We start from the raw sequence: 16,849 nt of genomic DNA, 5'->3' as shown, positions 1-16,849 counted from the left end.
ACTGTTTCTATGGTAACGCAAGAACAGCAGGTTTTGTCTGGGTTGGACTAGGGCAGGCATCCTCCCTGGCAAGGGCTGTAGGGGACCCTTCTGACCACATGCCCGGGGCAGAGCCTGAAGTGTGCAGAGGACAGGGAGCCTCAGGAGGAGGGGCCTGCCGGAACCTGCTGGGGGGTGGGGGGCACCTGGAGCTTGCCTCTGAAGGTCAAGGGACTCTGAAGGCCACAAAGCTGGTGAGTGACAGAGCTTGAACTCCACCCCAGATGGACTCCTTCCCAGAGCAGCTGTCTTCCCAGAGAAGCCAAGGCTTGCCTGAGCACACTGGGGGATCAGGGAGGGTGGGGCTGTGCCTGCCTTGGACACCACTCTGTAGCCAAAGGGTGCCTCAGAATGCCCCAGGAAGTGCTTTTTCTGCCCACCTTACATGAGGGTGCCTTCTGTTTGAGGGTGAGGGGCTGCCGCCAGGCCAGCAGAAATCTCTGCATGCTTCACTCTCTTGAGCCACGGCTAGCTCCTGGTTGAAGGAGCAGGGACGGCTCTGAAGCTCTGCGTCCTGCAAGCCCAGACCCCACCGTCTGTTCAGGCCATGTCTCTGGAAGGAGAGAGCAGTGCTGTGCTAGGGCTTTGCAGCCTGGGCTCCCAGGGACAGAGAAGCACCCGGCGGTGAAGAGAGGCCGAGATACCTGCCAGGGTGAAGACAAACACACTGTGGCTGAAATGGGCACTGCATAGAACCAATCAGCCAAATCTGTAACAGTAGAATCCGTATCGGCTCCTGTCAGATGGAGTCACTGATTTTTTTTTTTTTTAAGATTTTATTTATTTATTTGAGAGAGAGAATGAGAGAGAGCACATGAGAGGGGGGAGGGTCAGAGGGAGAAGCAGACTCCCCGCCGAGCAGGGAGCCCGATGCGGGACCCGATCCTGGGACTCCAGGATCATGACCTGAGCCGAAGGCAGTCGCTTAACCAACTGAGCCACCCAGGCGCCCCAGGAGTCACTGATTTTAAGAATACTGGGTGTGAAGCTTTATTGTGGGCCCGCAGCACTGAGGTTACAGCGAGCCACCACCGGGCGCCGACGCTTACCCGGTGGATGGATAGGCCACAACGGCTATTGAGTGGAACAATTGTGCCTTCACTTGCCTGAAGTCTCGGTCCTTGAAGGCCTGTTGTGATTCACACTGGGCCATATTAACTATTTTAACTGGCGGTCAGGTCCCTGGGGTCCCAAGCTAGGTCAAGCATCTGTACCCACCACGGGAGGTTTTAAGGCAAAGTGCGCTATGACCTTGGAGACCTTAGGGCAGGCAACACTCCAGTGGTTAGGACGTGGCCTGATTTGTAGTTTACACTCACGTGGCCCCAGTCCCACACTCCTGCCCCTAAGCAGCCATTCTGTATCAGGAGCTGGACAGGGCTGGACAGCACAGCAGAGCTGCCGCTGAGCTGGGGTTCCAGCAAGGGCGGGTGGGGGCCTGCAGCACCAGGAGCCAAGCCAGAGGTGGCTCCCACTAGACCAGGCCAACTGCGCCATTATAGTCATTATGGGGAACTAAAGCATAGGTCTCTCTGGGGTGAAAATGTTCCAGAACCAACCATGGTGATGGTTGCATGCATCTATGAACACACTAAAACCACGGAACCGGTGACTTCTGTGCTATGTGAATTACAACTCAAGAAAGCTGTTTGGGGGGGCGCCTGGGTGGCTCAGTCGTTAAGCGTCTGCCTTCGGCTCAGGTCGTGATCCCAGGGTCCTGGGATCAAGCCCCGCATTGGGCTCCCTGCTCAGCGGGAAGCCTGCTTCTCCCTCTCCCACTCCCCCTGCTTGTGTTCCCTCTCTCGCTGTCTCTCTCTCTGTCAAATAAATAAATAAAATCTTTTAAAAAAAAACAAAAAAGAAAGCTGTTTGAGTGAAGGCGTGAACTGGGAAAGGGAATGAATCAGTGATCACTGCCAGGTGTCAGATCCTGGGGACTGTGGCCGGCACCAGGGCCACCTCTGGGAGGCTGAGCAGCTCACCTCACCCAGCGAGCCCCACTTGCTCTCCTGCGAAAGGGTGCTATTGGCACTTGCAGGCCCTGGGATGTTTGGAAGGTAAGCGAGATGACAGAACTTGAGTCTGTAGCACAGCCCAATACATGTTGTCTGAATGCTTCTCTATTACTGAAAGATTTCCTGAGCAAATGGGGGTTTCAGCAAAGCTCAGAGGCTCCTTCTCAGCTACAGGGAGGGGTCTGACTGGAAATGGGAACCGTAGGCACAGATGTCCCTGGTGCTCCTGCGTGAGAGTTATGCCTCACCCCAGACTGGCCTTCCCACCACCCCCCGGCAGTGGAGGGCTCACTTGGAGGCCCCTCTCCCCTGCTGCTCCCTCCAAGTGGAAAATGAGATCAGTCTGACAGATGGGCTGACACTAGACAAGCCAAAGGAAGTGGGAATCTGTGGGCTCCATGAATCATGGGCAACTGGGCCAGGCAGCTGAGGGCCATGGGGCCCTGAGGTCAAGGTCATCGTGAAGATGCCTGTGGACAGGGACTCAGGCCTTGATGCTGCTTGGTGGCCAGATGCAAATGGACACAGGGTGGAAATGCTGCTCCGTCCATGCATGTGAGCCTGATATGGTCCAGGCACTCTGAGGGAGCACTGGCAAGAGCTCTGGTTCTCAGAGGCACCCTCCTGTCCTGCACGAAATGAGGAAAACAAGAGAGTAGATAATACTGAGCAGAAGAGACTTCTACAGGGCCAGTGGTGAAGGGAACATCCCTGTGTAACCACAGTGCAGGGGGAAGCCAGCAATCTCTGTATTCCAGGCCTGATGCTTGGCATTTGTGCAGAACTGGCTTTTGTATTAACACCTGCAGGCCAGAGCCTAGAGGCTCCTGGACACCTGCCACCCCACCTCTCCACCACGTGGGGCATCCCTCTACCTAGGTGGGTTGTTGTCCGGGGTGGCCCTGCTCCCCCCAGGTTCCTGGGATGCTGTGCACCAGTAGGTCCCACTTCAGAGGTACTGTGGTTAAATGGGGTATCCTCACTGTGTCAGAATCTAACAGCAGGACCTACATGACCTTCTACACTTTGCAGCTGTGAAAACAGAACCCCAGAGCAAGAAAGGGGCTGTCCAAGGTCACACAGGGGCCTCACACAGGCAGGGACTTAAGCTCCCACTGTCAGTGTGTTTTCATTTTTTTCTTCTCTAAATACACATTTTTATCAAAGTATAGCTTACATTGATAAAAGCTTCATAATCTAAATACAATTGTATACTTCACACTCAGATCAAGAAATAAAAAGATCCCACAAACTTACAAATACCCACTCTCACTGACAGGAGTGAAGAATCCCAATCTCTTAATTTTAGGCATTTGATTCATTGTGTGTTGGTATTACATTATACAGTTGACCTTGAATGACACAGGGGTTGGGGCACAACCCCCCCTCGCAATCAGAAATCCATGTGTAACTTCTGACTCCCCTAAAACTTAATTACTAATAGCTTACAACTGACCAGAAGCCTTCCTGATAACAGTTGATTAACATATATTCTGTATATTATATATTGTATTCCTACAATAAAGCTAGAGGAAAAAAATGTTACTAAGAAATCATAAGGAAGAGAAAATACATTTAAAGTATTGTACTGTATTTCTTGGGAAAAACAAAAAAAACCCTCGTGTAAGTGGACCATACAGTTTGAACCCGTGTTGTTCAAGGGTCAACTGTAGTTTTAATTTTCCTCGCTCTGATGCACAACAAATGCTGAACTTCCCAGTGATTAGGTTTTCCTACATTCTCACATATACATTAGGCTACAATTTTCCCTCTAGTTCCAGCCTTACCTGCACCTCTGCATGCTGAGCTCTGCCTGGGAGAGCTGCAGAGGGTAGCCTGGGCCTTGGATCTGACAAGGAAGTGCACATCCCTGGGGCCCCATTCCACTGCTAGAGATTTGGGTGTCCGTTCAGTGAGACTCCTGTCAGGAAGAGACTCTCCTGGTCCGGCTTTCTCCTGGGAGCCCAGAGACTCCTCAAGCTTGCCACCATCCCAACTCCACACCCCAAAATGGAGTTCGGGACCACACTCCAACTCCACTGCTTGCCCCATGAGTCCAAGGAAGGGGAAACAATCTTGTTGTGAGGACTAGGGCTCCAGCCTGTCCCTGCTCCCAGATGGGTCAGAAAACACCACTGAGGGGAGCTGCCAAGGGGCTGGCCTGCTAGATGTGTCCATCAGTCCATCCTTGGCTGTGAAACTCAGGTAACAGCCCGTTGCCCTTGCCTCTCAGGGTCCAGGCTGATTAGATCCAATTCCAAGGACACCCAGTGCACCAGAGCAGGTCATGCCAACTGGTCAGGGGGGCTGACCCTGAACCCCACTGTCTGTCCTTTAAGAAGTGACCGAAGGGTGGCCATGTCATGCATGGGCAGTGACACACCTCTAGCCCCGAGCCCTTCACCTGCTCTGCACTGAGCAGCCTGAGGCCAACTAGAGGCCCCACACACATCTGGGGCCTGCTCTGTCTTTAGAACCAAAGGCTGGTCTTAGTCTGCTGGCACTCTGGAGTGAGTTGCCTCCATGCCGGCCTCTGCCCTGGGAGTTTCTACATGTTGTAGTCATTTCTGAAAAGGTCTATGAAGTAGTAGGTACTGTGATTACACCCACTGCAAAGATGGGGAAACTGAGGCACAGAGCGAGTGAGTGACTGCTGGGCTCTGAACTCCTGCAGCCTGACCGCAGGCCCATAGGAGCCGCCCCACTGCAGCCCTGACACTTGGGGCTGTGGAAGCCCAGATTCTTGTGGGGCTGCTTCTCTGGCACCTGAATCCTCCTTCCAGGCCCCCTGCCCACTTAACCCAGAGACCCCAAGAAAATGCAGCACAGCTGTCAGAGAATGGGGTTGATACCCCATTTAACCACAGTACCTCTGAAGTGGGACCTACTGGTGCACAGCACCCTGGGAACCTGGGGGGAGCAGGGCCACCCCAGACAACACCCCACCTAGGTAGAGGGATGCCCCACGTGGTGGAGAGGTGGGGTGGCAGGTGTCCAGGAGCCTCTAGGCTCTGGCCTGCAGGTGTTAATACAAAAGCCAGTTCTGCACAAATGCCAATCAGGTTTCGATTACAATCCTCGTCCGGAGGCCTGGGCATTGGAGTGTAACGGAGCCTGACAACTACCTTCCCATTATAGAATCTCCATCTCCATTTGCGATTTCTGGCCCAAGACGTGCCAGGCTGGTGACAGAAACACTGATCAGGGTGGACACACCTGTCCACAGCAGGGACCTGTCCATGGCACCTGTCAGCATGGCCCTGCATGGGCCACTGGCTGTGCCTGGAACTTCCTCCCAGACCCTGGGCCTGCACTGAGGCTGCTCCCTTCCACAGAGGGACAGGGTCCTCTCTGAAGACAGGAGAGCAACGGAGGGAGTCTGGGGAAGAGTGCCGTCCTTCCAGAGGGTGGCTGCACAGGGGAAGGAGCAGCATGGAGGGTGGGGAGCCCGTGGCCCAGCCTGGGGAACACTCCGAGAGCCCCAGCTGCAGCCCAGAGGCCACAGGACCACATGGGAGCTAGGCCCTTGGAAGGCTCACTTCCCTTCGTGCTCGGCCCTCGGAGTCTGCCCGGCATGGGCTGGCTTATGAGGGTCCAAAGGTCACTAGGCTCTGAGTTTTAGCTAATTCTGGGGCTGCTCTCCTAAGGGAAGGCCCAGCCATAAGGCAGTAAGGTCTGCTTCCTAAACGTGCCATAACCCTCCTCCACCCCCCTCCCTGTGCGTGCCTTATGTCATCCAAAGTCTGCCTGCTTTCCTGAACCTCCCTGACTCCCAGATTTTTCTGCGCATTTGTTTCAACTGGAATATTTTTGCTATACTCGTCTACAAACTTGTCTCTGTGAACATCACACCACGGACACATTCCACTGTCGTCAAATATTCTTCACAAACATGACTCTTAGTGACAAAATGATATTCACCAGGATTGTGTCAGGATCCATATCCTTGCTGGTGGGGCACTCACCTGGTTTCCAGTGTCTCACTATAATGCATTAAACCTCTCACTGCACACAGCTTGGGCGGGGACTCCAGTTACCATCCTAGGGTAGATTCCTGAGGTAGGAATGCTAGGCCGAAGAGCATGTCTGTTTACTTCAAGGCTGCATGCATGTGTGTGTGAACGCATGTGACAATCTCAAGCTTATGCAGAAGTTGCAAGTGCAGCGCAAGTTTTTTTCTGACTGCTCTAAAAATAAATTGCTGACTGGGAGGCTCCATCACTCCCCAGGCTTCCCACAAACCTGGACACTGTGCTGCATCAGGGCAGCGCATCAAAATCAAGCCAGGAAATGGGCACTGATGCTCCGCTAACCGTTATACTGCATTAACCTAATCCTCGGCTCCACCCACGTTTTGCCGCTGGTCCAATGTTGCCATTGGAGCAAAAGGATCCAGTTTGGACCGCGTGCCAGCTTCTTCGCCCTTCCCCCTTAGTCAGGAGGAGCTTAGTCTCATCTTGATTCTCATGATCTTGGTGCATTTGAAGATTACAGGTCAGCTCTTTTGGAGCTTCTGTCCATCTGGGTTTACCGATGGTCTCTTCAGGATTAGATGCATCTCTGACAGGAAGGCTGCACAAGGGACTGTCCGCACCACACATCAGGTGGCAATCTGTCCTATTACCATCAAGGTTCCTTTTCATCACTTGATTACACTGGTGGGCATCAGGACTCTCCACTGATTTCCTACTGAAATGTTCCATTTCTCATGGAACTTTGAACTTGTGTATTTCTTTACATCAGCTTAACGTGTGGTTTCTATTACATTCATTTTGTCCCTAATTTTACTTGTTTTGATACTGCAATTGTCCTGGAATTAGCAGATGGGACCCTTCACATGAGATTCTGTGGTATCTGACATGTTCCCATCACTCAGAGCAATTCCTCACTGACTTGCACAGTCTGATAGTCCCTGCTTACCTTTCTCTGATCCAGCACTGAAATGAGCTGTCGGTCCAAAAGGTCCTTGTTTCTTTCACTGAAAATGGTACTCAGGCCAATCCCTCGGGGTGCCCCCACACTGCCTCGACCACTGCAGCTGTGAGCGATGACCCACCACACTGGCCACACTCCCACTGGACGCCCCCTCGTCCTGCCCTGACCCCTGAGCTCAGCCCCCAAAGAGAGTGGCCCTGAATTCTTTAGGAAGGGACCGAACAAGAAAGGGAAGCAGAATAAGAGGGACCATCTCAGTGTCTTTTGTTAAGGATGAAGAAAACTTGTATCATTCCATCACCACCAGAGAACTTGGAAATGCCCCATTTACCAACAGTAAAATCAGTAACAATTTCTGATCTAAACCTGCTTTATTTGATCAATAATGATGCTAAGCATTTTTCCATGTTTACTATATCATTCTTGTGTTTTTCATGTCTTTTGTCTGTTTTTCATTTGATACAATCATTTCTAAGAAATTCTTACATATGAGGGGAGTATATCTATAAATTTTTATAACTACCCCCCACTTTTTCATCTTTATTTTTGTTGTTGCCAATTCTATTTTTTGTGTGCTCTCTCACATATTTTCCAAAAAAATGTCATTTTTACCTTAGAGGTGATAAACATTCTTCTGTTTAGTCTTCTTGCTCTTTTGTGGTTTTATTTTGAAATCCAATCTGTCTAGAATTTATCATATTCTAAGGGCATATAAGAAGATCTAATCTTAATGTAGGTAGTTTATTTCTTGGTCCCGTAGCACTGATTGAATCCTTTCTTGACTACTGATACTATTAGCATTTAGTAGATTACTACATGAATTCGGATTCTTTTCAGAGCAATCTGTGCTTTTCCACTGATATAAATGGTAGCTCTTGTACCACATTTTGAGTGATTGTAGCTTTGTACTATGGTTTAAGATCTGATAAAGAATCTCTGTCCTAGATAGTCTTAAGATGCTTGTGGTTCTTCGTGTTCACTTATTCTTCCAGATAAGCTTTGACTCACATTAGCAGGTTTAGAAGATCTAGGTATAATTTTGTTTCAACTTATATGAAATCTTTAAAACCCAGAAGAATGAATCCACCTGCTAGTCCATCTTTGCCTCCAGGTGATGTGTGTTTCTCCTTCACTCAGACTGTTTTAATAACCTCAGTGAGACTGTCAGCATTTTCCACATTAAGCCTCTGCCTTTCCAAATAATTCCTGAGTTGTCACTACTGAGGAATTTTGTCCCTATCACATTTTCCAAATTACTACTGACTTTCTATAGGACACGTGTTCATTTTACACATTTTGTTGCCATTGTTCTTACCACATATTTCCCCCTTACTTCCTGCCTCCTGCCCACACCTGGCTCTATGCCCCAGACACCTTTGCTCAGGTCCGCTGGTGCCAGCCACGTGGCAGGAGAGGTCCTGACAGGAAGGGCCCACCATGGTGGCCGCAGGGGAGAGTTCCCCAGAAGCTGTCCAGGCAGCCCTGCCCTCTGAGGTCCCCGGAGTGGGCAGGGATCCTCTTCCACCATACCCACACCCACCCACAGTCCCTCTGCTCTTTGCTCACTGGAAATACCCCTGTGGTCTGTGACAACTCACCCACGTTCCAGCTTCCTGTACCTTGGGCAATTACTTCATTTCTTCTTTAGGTATTTCTTAACCTTCCAGTGTCCCAGCAAGAAGCAAAGGCAGGGAACAGCACTGAACACCATCCTAGCCTGCCATCTCTTGGGCTAGAAACAACTCGCTAAAGTAGCAAATAAGCATAAATGAAGGCCTAGCACAAATGCTTCCCCTCCTTCCATGAAGATCATGCTCAGTGGCAGTCGGAGCGATGCTGAATGACTACCATCCCTCACTCATCCCTCAGGACCACCAAGCCTGGGCTCCCACGGTCAGCCTGTGGCCGTGGTATCATGCACCCCTCCCTGCACAGGGGCAGCCCATGCAGAGGCCTGGGCTCCAAGGTCCCAGGGCCCTTTGGGAACTGTCTTTCCTCTGACCTGCAACTGGGAGGCTTCCCAAAAATCCATCTCTTGGTCAAGTGGATCTGGTCTCCAGCAGTTGTTTCCTGAAGGTCTGGATTAGAGAATGGAGGAACCCTTGGTGAAATCTGCATTGTGTCTTTTTCTCCAAGGACACCTCCAAAGACATTTTAAAAATACATGTGGAAAAAATTCAGGTTTTCAGAAATAGTAAACATTACAAAATAAACTGCACATTTCCTCTTTTCTGTATAAAACAGAAAACGTGGTTATTTTTAGCTCCTGGAGCTCCACTGGGAATGAATGGGGTGCCAGTGCATACACAGAGAGGTCCTTTTTTTATCAGCTGCTCCAGCCTTGCAAAGATGAGAGCCTTCGGAAAGGACGCATGTAAGCAAAGCACCGTTCTCACTGATGTCAGTGCCAGTCCAAGAGTGAAGGCACCAGCAACAATGAATGGACACATGATCCGGCAACCCCTTTTCTTCTTAAGCTGGATGAACCCAGCTAAGGTCTTGTAGCTCCTAGACTCAGTTTCCCCATGTGTAAAATCAGGATAGTGAAACTAAGACCCTAGGTTTATAATGAGGATTTAATAAGAAAATGTGCCCAAAGTGCTTGGCACACTCAGTAAATGGTAATTTTTACTGTGATTGTTACCATCAGTGTTTACCTTTAGATTTTGGTGTCTATGTGATAAATCACCTCTGCAGGAACCAGCAGTTTGGAGACTCACTCTTCCTTGGGGGAACTGACCGCACATCTCCTTCCCCTTGCCCACAGGAGGTCCAGGAAGAAGGGTGGCTTTGAGGATTTCACATAGTAAATATCAAGGAGTTTGAAAGAGCTCCTGATGACCAAAGCTGGAATGATTTGAGGAAAAATTAATGGTTTTGAATATGTCCTGAATTAATAATGACAGTGTTAGATAATCACCCATAGGCCAAAACATCTAGGAGTCCATATTGATATAAATCTAGGAGTCCATATTGATATAAATAAGTATCCAAATACATACATAAATGTGGAAGAAGGAACAGTGTTTTCCTACAGAAAAGCTCTTATTAATAAACGTAGAAGGGATGAAGGAAGTAAAATGCCACCACTACGCAAACCACACCATAATAATTGTTTCCAGCCACTAGGCAAAAATCTGAGGAGAAACAGGGCATTGGCACAGCCTGGCAGCATCTCCCCCAAGATATGGACAAATGCCCTGGGTGGGTGATGTTAAGAAGCAGTTGCTCTGCACATATTTTTAGACTGGAACTTCTCAAAAGCACTCTCCCTGCACCCCTTCCTCCACCTAGTTTTTTCTTGGTAAGAGTCTGGTTTACTGCTAACTTCAGGATGATTCTGATGTACAACACACCAAATCCTTGAAACAAAGGATTTCAAGAACTGAAGCCTTGCAATGAGGCTGAACGGAAACATGTAAAGGGCAGCACCTGCAACCGCACATTTCAGCATCTTACCCACCGCTGACCCCGGGTCCCCAGGAAGGGCTCAGGGCGATGGCCCCTTTCTCATGACAAGTGAAGTCATGATGGACTGGAGAACGGACAGGCTAAACCTGCACAGTAAAGACTGAGCCTGGTGCCCATATCCACCCAGTTTCCCCAGGGAAGCTGAGAGAAGAGGGACACGAGAGACAGCCTCCACGGGATCCACACATAGAGAGGGGGACAAAGGAGAGAAGCAATTTAAGAAATTCCATGAATATAAACCCCCTTAGGTATTTTCTGGAAACACCATAACAAGGACTAGAGATGCTTTTCTCTTATTTTTAGATGAGGGTTGATGTTTCTCTGCAAGACAAGGGGTCCCAGATCCACGCAGGTGAGAGCCTTTTGAGGTCTTTTGGTACAGACAGGATGCTCATTTGCATCCTTTCCAGTCTCCCCTGTCAACAGTGGATATTATAATGTTTTATCTCTACCCCTCTGGTAAGAGAAAAGGAATCTTGTTTCAATTTGCATTTATTTGATGGCTTGTGCAGGGGAACCTTCTCTCTCAGGTCAAGTGGTCATTTACGTTCCCTCATGTGTGAGGCACTGTCCAAGTCTTTCTATGTCATTGTCAGAGTTTTCTCTCTCAAAGCTCTTTACTCATTAAGGATCCTAAATTTTTTTTAAAGATTTTATTTATTTGAGACAGCGAGAGAGAAAGAGCAAGCACGAGTGGGGGAGGAGCAGGCTCCCCACTGAGCAGGGAGCCCGATGTGGGGCTCCATCCCAGGGCCCTGAGATCATGACCTGAGTAGAAGGCAGACACTTAACTGACTGAGCCACCCAGGTGCCCCAAGGGTCCTAAATTTTTTGTGTAAATATTGAATATATGGACCCATGATGTCATTGCTCTGTTCTTTGCCTACTGCTCGTGCAGTATTTTAACTAGATATATGAATCCTTCCTATTTTCTCCTTGGGGTCCTGTTCTGAGGTAGAAGGCCACATTCAGGGACACATGAACACAGGTGTTTTGAGAACCCAGCCTATGGACTGAAGGACACAAATGAGCAAAAGCAGACATGGTAGAAGGGAAGACTCGCAGGCTCACCGGAGCAGAGCTGAGGCAGGAATGAGAATGCTGTGGGCATTGATCACTCACTCTTCCAGTTCCCACTTCCTGCCGAAGCTGTTCTGGGACTGAGGATCCAGCGGGAGGGAAGCAAGACAGATAGGACTTGCTCTGGCGGGATTCAGTCTGGTGTAGGGAGGAAAAGCATTCAACCCTCTTGAGGTCTCCGGCTTGGCCTGAGAATTAGTGGGAGAAAAATGCAAAAGTTTATTTAATGTAAGTTTTCCATAACATGGGAGCCCTCATAAGGAGAATGAGGACCCAGAGAAATGGCAAAACCGAGATGCTTCATGCTAGTGTGAACAAAGAGGAAACTGTGGGAAAGTATCCAAAATGCCTGGATGGGAGTTATTGTAACAAGGTCTCAGAACTCTCTTGGCCTGGACTCCTATCCCCTTGGCAAGGCCACTTCCTTTCTCCTGGGGCAGGGATGGTACCTTTCCCCGGGTCTGTCTCTTGTTCTCAGGAAGAAAAGGGGAGATAAGGATGTTCTTCTCGTACCTGCTGTTTTCCAAGTGTCTTTCACTCAAATAACCTTATGCCAAAGTGGACAGATGGGGTGGGTGGGGCAGATGGAGAAGATGGGGTGGGTGGGGCAGGTGGGGAGGATGGAGAAAATGGAACGGGTGGGACAGGTGGAGGGGCATTCCTGCAAGGCAGCAGTCATTTCATCTTTGTCACCATGTTCTACTTGTCTATTAACAGTACCTGGGGAAAGTCTGAGCTTGTGTGGCATCTAAAGGAGAAAAGACACTCCCCCACCATCCCTGCCCAGGGTGCCGAAGGCCAACACCAAAGCAAACATGGCTCGGGGTATAGGGGTGATGGTGGGTGGTTGTTGAGGTGCTCACCCCACTAGGACTTGAGGTCAGGGGATTCCACTGAGAGCCTCACTTACTCTAGGAGACAAGCACTTGTGGCCCTCTGAATGCCATGTTGTCTTTGGATCTAATTGCAGTAGATGCTGTCCGTGTTCTACCTGCATTTCCAGCTGACCATCTACCATTTTTATGCACCTTAGCTCCAGGTCTTTCACTCCCAACATCCAGCTTCTGAATATTTGACAGAGGGTTGCCCTCTGGCCACAAGAACCCCCTTCCCCTAAGCTCCTGGAGGGATGGAATTGTCTGGGGATTACAGACAATTAAGTTAACTGCCTTAACTAGTCATTGACAGGAAGGGGTAGGAACCTGAACGCCCTTGCCGCTAGACAGGGATACCTGTGAGCTGTGACCTGCAGTCTCCAGAGTTCCTCCATGAGATGGAGCCCAAGTCACTCCCCCCACCACCCTCCCCCTGTCTGCCTCCCCCTCCCATCCCATGTCTCCCAGGGAACACACCCTTTATATCCCTTTCAAAAATTCCTCATATCAGAATCTGCTACTGAAACCCCAGACTGAGACAACCACCCACATTCACTTGCCAGTAACCGAATTCTCTTCACCAAAAGCTACCAGAGTGAGCAGACAGTGGTGATGGAAAACTCGAGACAGCTTAGGTGAACAAAGCTGTCACTCCATGAGTCCATAAGACAATGCTCAAAAACACCCTGTGGACCAAGGAAAGGGATCCAGTTACAAAAACAGAAAAAGGAGGTTGCAAAACAAAGTGTGTGGTGTGATTCCATTTTCCAGGGGGGAGAAAGCATTTGTATAAGACTGTGTGGTAAAGCACTTAACCTTGCCCAAAGAGAGGCTTGGCCTTGCCCTCAGCTCCTGAGGGGGGATGGCTAAGCCCTACAATGCCTTTGTTTGCCTGGGGCCCCTGGGCCCCACGAGAAAGTCTGTGACTTGGGGTGGGGGTTTCGAGGCACCCTCCAGAGGGTCTAGAGGCAGATCAGGCACAAGAGCAGCAGATGATGGAGCCCCAGGAAAGACTGTGGATGCTGAGCTCCAGTGAGGACAAGGGGATGCCAGGAAGGAGAGCGGTCCGCAGACAGCTGGGAGCTCCGAGTCTGGACTCTGCCCTGTGTGCCTTCTCCTTGGGTTATTTTAACCTGTATCCCTTTGCTGTAGTAAACCAGAGCCATGAGTACGTCAGCTCTCAGTGAGCCTGAGTGGCCTACGGGGACCCTGCACTTGCAGCTGCACACACGGACTGTTCCCTCCAACCCTGCAGTAATGTAAACTCCATGTACTTGCCTGCATTTGTGAGACTGGACAACCATCCGGAAACATGCTGACAGTAAATACCTCTGGGGCGCAGCACCACGTCCATGCGTGTTCCCGTCTATTTGCATGTGTGTGCACGTAAGCACCTGCAACAGTCCCACCTCTGCTCTACCACTCACGTGGTTGCAGGCTCGGCGAAAAGCAGTAGACCACTTTCCACTGTGAGCTGGGCTGGGACACCTCGGTCTGCTCCTAAAATTGTTCATGCTGCTTGTTTACATTCTCCCTATTGCATAGCTTGTTTGAGATTATGTAAACCAACTACCTGTTAATGTAAAATGAAAGAAAGTTATTTCTATGAAGACCAAGATAAATGATTTGGAGAATCAAGATAAAGGCAAGTTGAAGTTGCTTTAAAATCGATTTTGAATTAGGTACAGGCAAGATAACTCTTAAACAGAAAATAATTTTTGAATATTTGGAAGAATTCTGGTCTTAGATTTCTTTACAAATACACTTGATTTCTCAGTTCACTTCAGAAAAATACTGAAACTGCACATCTTAGGAGGACAAATTAAGGATATAGTTTATACTAAAAACAGAGACTAAAAACCCAGTCCTCAGACCGGTGCTTACTCGGAGTCTTCGGGCCCATACTGAAACAACCAGAGTGGCGACTGGAGCTAGAACTGGCCATCTGGGGATGGCGGCCAGCGATGCGGTGGCCTCTGGGCAGGGTACTGACCAGCAAGGGATGAGGGGACTTTCTGGAGCAATGAAACTGTTATGCACCCTGACCGATGTTCTACATTTGTCAAAACTTACCAACATGAGGTGTTAAAACCTGAAGGTTTCACTGTATGAAAAGTGTATCTCAATAAACTTGTTTATTGTTATTGTTTATTGTTAAAAATTAATGCACAGCTACAAATTTTAAGTTAAAAATATATGTAAAGTATGCTTCCTTATTTTTTTATTACCTATTTTCACCAGCTTTTATAAATAACTGACAGATCCTGCTGGCTTCAGAAAGTATTCCTTCTGTTACTTTCACAATGAAGAAATAAATGTATTTTAATGATTTATTTCTTTATTTTAGAGACATATACAGAAAGAGAAAGAGTGTACACAAGCGCAGGGGGGAGGGGCAGAAGGAGGGGGAGAGAGAAAATCTCAAGCCAACTCCGTGCTAAGCATGGAGCCCAATGAGGGGCCTGACCCCACGACCCTGAGTTCATGACCTGAACCGAAATCAAGAGTTGGACACTGAACCAACTGAGCCACCCAGGTGTCCCAGGAATAAATGTATTTTAAATAAAATAAAATAAAATTTAGTAATTTTCATCAGTATCAGGGGTGGAGGCAGGATCCTAACCAGCCACCTTAGAGTAAGAACTTTTCCAGTTAGAAATTTGACTGAAGTTGAGGGCACATAAAGGTCCTGGAGAGCTGCCTAAGATACAGAAAATGTCCCATCTTTTAGAATTCTAACATGGTAGAGAAAACCCTCCTTTCATCATGGGTGACCGGCACCCAGGACCCAGGAGGGGAGCCTCCCTGGCCCCAGCTCTCTAACAGGACACCCAGGGCCATGACGTAACTCCTGGAAGGCCACCTAGGTGGGCCTCCTTGCTGGGCAGGGGGTCACCACTGTTAGCAGCGGTGATGATATGAATACAAATGAGAAGATGTTATTAAACATTGTTTATCTGAAGAGACATTTTCACCCTTGCACCTGCTCCGATCAGACGTGTGGCCTCTGACTGCAGACGGTCTGCAGTGATGATCACAGAAGCAAATGGGTGCCGTGAGGCCCCCTCCCTCCCCTCTGCATCTGTCTCAGACTTCCCTTCTCATCCTTCCCTCAGAAATGAGCTGCAGAGACCCAATACCAGGCTGACAATGATTGCAGCTTTCTCTTAAGGAGGACTGCAGGGAAGGACCCAGGGCAGGCTTAACGTGGCCAAAGGCACTTCAAGTTCACATGCATGGTATTGACTTCTGGAGGGAGTCCTGTGCACATTAGACAGTCAGTGCTTTCTCTGAAAGCCCAGGCGTGATACAGGGGGTGAAGGCCGTTTGCAAGTGAGGCAATGAGGCCAGGGGCAGATGGCTGCAGCCCTGGAGGCTGGGGTGGCCCTCCTGGGTCTGGGATCCTGGTGCATCTGTGGCAGGGACACTGCTCTGCCCTTGGGCCCTCAGAAGCCCAGGCTGACCCACACTTACAGGGAGCAGAGGATGGAGCCCAGGCTAGTGTTCTGGGTAGCTGAAGGCAATGCTCTCCCAGGGCTCACTTCCCATCCTCCATCTCCCAGAGAGGAGGCTTCTAGCCACGGTGAGACTCTGCCCACCCTGGAGTTTAGACTCTACTGGGGGTCCTGCGAGATCTGAGGGGACTGGCTCACTCTTTTCAGGAGTGGAGACAAGAAGACCCCTCAAGTAGGCTCCCCAGGGGAGAGAGACTGAGTTCCTGACCTTGGCCTGAGAGCCCAGCCCTGCCTGCAGGGCTGATTCTGGCCTCATCCCAGGACCCAGGAGGTGCCTGAAGGGAATGCAGTGACGTTTTCACCAAATCCCAGTGAAGAAAGACACTTCACTAATTGATGGGATAAAGGAACAAATTGCTGAGAGGTGCTGGGTGCAGGCCCCTGTCCTTTGGGGTGGAGGTCACAAGACCCTCCCCACCAATGTCCGGGCTCAGCATAGACTCAGCATAGACCCAGCACAGCTGTGCCTGCTCTTGGCCATCTGCTGATACCGGGCTCGGCTCTGAGGCCTACAGTCCTGTCCCTCTGCAGCTGCTCTGGGCTGGGCTCACACTGCGTTAATCCATACACTTCCAGGATCCCAGGGTCAGGAACCAGGGAAAGCAAGGTCAGTGTGTCGAGATGTCTGGAGACAGCAGACCGGTGGTGCCCTAAGAGGGACCCCCTTTGGAGATTCAGGTCGGGAGGGCACCAGCAAGTTCCTGCCACTTGTGCGCGTGGGGTGGGGGTAAAACACAGGCACCCAGACTACCTACCAAACCTTTTTTCAAGCTAACATCTTATGGGAGGTGACTCGGCACAAGCCCCCACATACTGCCACATAGGGACCCCGTGCCCACGGGCCAGCCTGGGAGAGAGCAACTACAGGGTGCTCTCCCTCCCTCCCAGGCAGCTGGGGCCTCTTGTCAGGAGACACCAC

General features: G+C 49.8%; 1 long non-coding RNA gene across 1 annotated transcript; it reads right to left on the bottom strand.

The window, feature by feature from the left end:
• Positions 1-5,123: 5,123 nt before the first annotated feature.
• On the bottom strand, positions 5,124-11,739 carry LOC135364611 (uncharacterized). The gene is made up of 3 exons (XR_010412067.1): positions 11,532-11,739; positions 9,647-9,836; positions 5,124-9,067 (listed from the first exon to the last, which is right to left on the bottom strand). It is a non-coding gene; the product is annotated as an uncharacterized LOC135364611 (long non-coding RNA).
• Between the last annotated feature and the right edge of the window lie 5,110 nt (positions 11,740-16,849).

The sequence above is a fragment of the Mirounga angustirostris genome, unplaced genomic scaffold, assembly GCF_029215605.1.
Source record: "Mirounga angustirostris isolate CCGP_5_RB_7025 unplaced genomic scaffold, mMirAng1.0.hap1 SCAF_5, whole genome shotgun sequence".
NCBI classification, from domain to species: Eukaryota; Metazoa; Chordata; class Mammalia; order Carnivora; family Phocidae; genus Mirounga; species Mirounga angustirostris.
The sequence above is the reverse complement of the archived record's forward strand: the minus strand, read 5'-3'. Positions and strand labels throughout refer to the sequence as shown.